Source organism: Triturus cristatus, chromosome 1_1 (genome assembly GCF_964204655.1).
Source record: "Triturus cristatus chromosome 1_1, aTriCri1.1, whole genome shotgun sequence".
NCBI classification, from domain to species: domain Eukaryota; kingdom Metazoa; phylum Chordata; class Amphibia; order Caudata; family Salamandridae; genus Triturus; species Triturus cristatus.
The window spans coordinates 946,131,457-946,136,308 of record NC_140579.1 but is presented as its reverse complement, the minus strand read 5'-3'; positions in this window follow the sequence as shown (position 1 = coordinate 946,136,308).

The window sequence follows — 4,852 nt, the reverse complement described above, 5'->3', positions numbered from 1 at the left end:
CCCTTTCCCCTTTCCCCTCGGCCATCTGGTCGCGCCTGTCCCCTCGGCCATCTGGTCGCGCAAGTCCCTTCGGCCATCTGGTTGCTCTTTTCCCCTCGGCCATCTGGTCACGCACAATGCTTTCCTATGGGGCGACCAGATGGCCGAGCTTGCCTGGAAGTCTCGATGAGGGTCCATTTGCCTCCCGGATCCCAGCGAGGGCTCCAGGAGGTCGGGTACATTCGCGCCTAGGGTCCCCTCTGTCACCTCGTGCGCACGGATTACAAGAAAGGGGGGTAATTTTCCTCCGGATTAGTAGGGAGAGGGTCAGTCAGACCAAAGTGAGGTTTGGCGATTCTGAATCAGGGGAAGGCAGACCCGGGGCCCGCCCGCCGGGGCCCCCCGGGGCCCGGGTACGCTCCTGCCTCTCAGCCCCTTCCCGATGGTCCTTTCTCTCTGAGTTTTCTGGGTCAGAGCCCCGTGAGGTCCGTGGATCCCGAGACAGGGAAAGGCAGCACCCGGGCCCGCCCGAAGCGGGGCCTCCAGGGGCCCGGGTACGCACACCTGCCTCTCAGCCCCCTTACCGATGGTCCTTTTTCTCCGAGTTTGCTGGGTCAGAGCTCCGTGAGGTCCGGCGATCCCGAGACGGGGGAAGACAGACCCGGGGCCCGTCCGCCGGGGCCCCCAGGGGCCCGGGTACGCTCCTGCCTCTCAGCCCCTTCCCGATGGTCCTATCTTCGCCGGGTTTGCTGGGTCAGACCTCCGTGAGGTCCGGCGATCCCGAGATGGGGGAAGGCAGACCCGGGGCCCGCCCGCTGGGGACCACAGGGGCCCGGGTACGCACCTGCCTCTCATCCCCTTCCCAATGGTCCTTTTTTCTCCGGGTTTGCTGGGTCAGACCTCCGTGAGGTCCGGCGACCGCGAGACGGGGAAGGCAGTGCCCGGGCCCGCCCACCGGGGGCCCCTGGGGACCCGGGTGCACGCCTGCCTCCCCGCCACTATCACCAGTATGAATCTGTGCCCAGATGCTGTTTGTGGGTCCATTGGTCCTACAATGTATATCCCCACTCTCTCAAAGGGAACCCCCACCACAGGTAGTGGTATGAGGGGGGCCTTTGTGGTGCCACCTGATTTGCCACTGGCTTGGCAGGTGACACAGGAGCGACAAAACTCCTTGGTATCTTCTGACATATGAGGCCAGTGAAAGTGGGGGACAAGCCTGTCCCAAGTCTTGTTCTGGCCTAAGTGTCCTGCAAGGGGAATATCATGGGCCAAGGTAAGAAGGAAGCCTCTGAAACTCAATGGTATGACCAACCTCCTGGACGCACCAGGCTTGGGGTCTCTAGCCTCTGAGTACAGTAGCCCTTTATCCCAATACACTCTATGGGTACCTTGAGCATTCATTGCAGCCTCAGCAGCAGCCTGCTGTCTGAGGGGTTCAAGAGAAGGACAGTCTAATTGTGCCTGCCTCAGATCTGCCCTTGAAGGTCCCCCTGTCCCAAGAAACTCAACCTGATCAGGTTCAAGTTCTTCTAGGACAGTTCCTTCAGGGCTCTCAGAATCCTCCTCCTGTGAGTTCTGATCCACCACCTGAGGCAGGGGGGAAGGCACAGCCTTGACCCTACTGCTCTTTCTCTTGGGTTGTGTCTGGTCCATTGTCCCAGGATCCAGCACTTGTTCAGTGTTACACTTTTTGGCCTGTGACCTGGTCACAGCAAGGACATGTGCATCTATCCTAAGCATTTCTGCATGGGTCCTATACTCCACTCCACTTCAGACCAAACTGAAGTTTCAAGGTCATTTCCCAACAGACACTCTACAGGAAGGTCTGAACTTACCACAACTTTCTTGAAGCCAGTTACCCGTCCCCAGGAGAAGTTAACAATTGCCACACTATGGGAAGTAGTGGCATTGCTAGCGTTGGTCACTAGGTAATTCTCACCTAGCATGATCTGTCCAGGGTCCACAAAGGCAGGTGTCACCATTGTGACACTAGCCCCAGTGTCCCTGTAGACCTGAGCCATTCTATGGTTGATAAAATGAGTCTGTCTGTACATGCCCAGGTTACTGGAACCCACAGTAGAGGACAAAGCTATGTCCCCATCACAGATCAGAACAGCCTGAGTAGGTATCCTGACTAGGCCAGAATCCTCCTCAGTTCCCAGGGTTAACCCTACTACACCCTTTTGCTGGGAACCACCACTTACAGCTGGACTAGGGGGTACAGTTGCCTTAGGGGCAATGGTGCCTGGGGGCTTATCCTTTTTGGTGCACTCACTAAACCAATGTGAGTTTGACTTACAATAGTTGCACCATGGTTTCTTTTGGCCATCTTTCTTCTTATCCTTTTTGGAACCACCCTCCCCCTGAGCCTTTTGGGGGCCTGGTGAAGACTTCTGGTCTTTTTGTTTCTGATCATTACCCTTCTGGTCTGACTTTTTCTGATCACCGCCCTGTTTCTGGTTTTTCTGCTTAACTCTAGTCCTGACCCACCTATCTGCCTTCTTTCCCAATTCCTGGGGAGAAGTTAGGTCAGAGTCAATCAAGTGTTGATGCAACAGCTGGTTTTGACAGTTATTAAGGATTTGTTCTCTCATGATCAAATTATACAATCCTGTATAGTCCTTAACCTTACTTCCCAATAACCAGCCTTCCAGAGCCTTAGTGGCACAATCTACAAAGTCAGTCCAGTCCTGAGTCTGTGTCTTCTAGGTATCCCTGAACAACAACCTGTATTGTTCAGTGGTTAGGCCAAACCCATCAATTAGAGCACTCTTCAGGACAGTGTAATTGTCAGCCTCCTCATCACTAACTGTGAGGAGCTTGTCTCTACCTTTCTCAGAGAAGAAGAGCCACAAGATAGCTGCCCACTGACTTTGGGGTACCTGCTGTACTTTGCAAGCCCTCTCCAAAGCAGTTATCCATTTGTGGATGTCATCCCCACACTTGTAGGGAGGGACAATCTTGCTCATGTTTCTATTAACATAGGTCCTGTCTCTATCCTTAGGGATATTGCTGCCACCAGTGGGATCTAACCCACTTAACTTCTGCTCTCTGGCCAGAGCAAGCTTCTCCTTGGCAAGGGCAAGTTCTTCCCTCTCAATCCTCCGATTGGCTTCCCTCATTCTGGCCTGATGCTCTCTTCTCTGTGGAGAAGTCATTCCCCTGTGAGAAGAGGCATTGGAGCTATTAGAGACATGGGAGTGGATAGATTCCCTTGAAGGGGATCTGTCTCTCCTGCTTCTCTGGTTAAGCCCACTTGAGGGTCTGAATGGGGGGACCCCAGTCAGACTCCCATGTAGGCTTACGTTAGCCTGGCTAAGTCTCCCAACTTGGACCTGGCTGTCTACCTCATCTTCTGAAGTCCCTTCTGACTCATCTGTAGTGGGTAGACCCTCACCTGTACCTAGGGTACTAGCCTGGGAGGCCCTACGAGCATCATACTCCTCTAGGATCTCCACTAGCTGAATGAGGGTAGGGTTTGAACCCTGTTTTAACTTTCTGGAGGTACACACTTGTCTCATCTCCTGAAAAGTTAGGGTATCATATCTAGAGGGGATCTTTCTAGGAACTACCCCTCCTGAGAGAGAATCAACTTGATCTCCTCTCAGAGACATGATCTAGTGAGGGTGTGGTGTTTGCACCTACCTACACTAGTTGTATCTACTAAACCTCTCTAGTAGTTGTAGTCAGGGTGTGCTAGGCCCTTCAACCTACAACAACTAAGTCCAGTAGGACTTAAGTATTTATAATCTATGTTATATGAACCTAACAATATCTATGTGATCTTTCAATTTAGTATCTCAAGATTACAATGGTATTAACAACAGCAAGCTCAGATCCCAACCGCTGCTCACCAATGTGAGAAGTTGGCCTGATATATGATGTCACTAATTCTAGTGTACACCTTGTATCAGTCCAAACAACCCTTATGGTGATTGGTTGTAAAGTCAACCTTATAGACCAGCTATCCTAGTGGTAGCATGGACAAGAGCAGTCTTAGGCTAAACTCTGTATGGCATGTGAAGCCAGCTGTTATACCATATGTAATCCCGTGAATACCAAATGAAAGGACACCACAACAGATATATATAAAAATAGAATGTATTTATTCTAGTCAAACCCTCAGCACTCTTTATGAGATTCGAGGTAAGTACAACACAGTCTTATTTAAGCATACATTAAGTCACACAGGTAAGTAATACAGTTAGGCCCTAGGGGCCACGCAAACCATATACTAAGTAAGTGGTATAAGAACCACTGTCACGAACACAGGATAGGCCTAGGCCTAGGGAATCGGTGGGGCTACACTATACTACCAAAGGTTAGGAAGTGGGAGGCCCACGGGATTCAGGTGCAGAGTGGAAACACTCAAAGTAATGCGTAAAAGTCGATAGAAATAGTAGTTATTAGAATTTAACAGTTTTAGGACACTTCTGGAATAGCTAGGAAGTCGAGACTTGGAAACTAGACCCTAGGATAGTCAATACCCTTGTGAGCACCGGAGTACTCAAGTTACCTAGCCCACGGGCTGTGGGTGCATAGGTGTGAACTTGCGTCGGGTTTCGTCTTTGACTCCTATGGATGCCTTAAGGAAAGTTGCTGACAGGCAGTCAGTGAAGAGTGTCCGGTGGATCCCAAGGATGGAATCAAGAAGGAAGGATACCTGCAAGCAGAAGGGACAGAGTCTAGGTCACCAGCCAGGAGCCGGGAAGGAACCAGGAAGGAACCAGGCGATGTCGTGCAGATGCAGGTGAAGAGGTGAAGCTTGTCGCAGCAGCCACGGGTACCAGGAGGCGTCGAGGACGACCAGGACCAGGAGGTGAGCTGTCCCACGAAGGCGCTTGCTGTCGGCGGCGTCGATGTCGAGTTA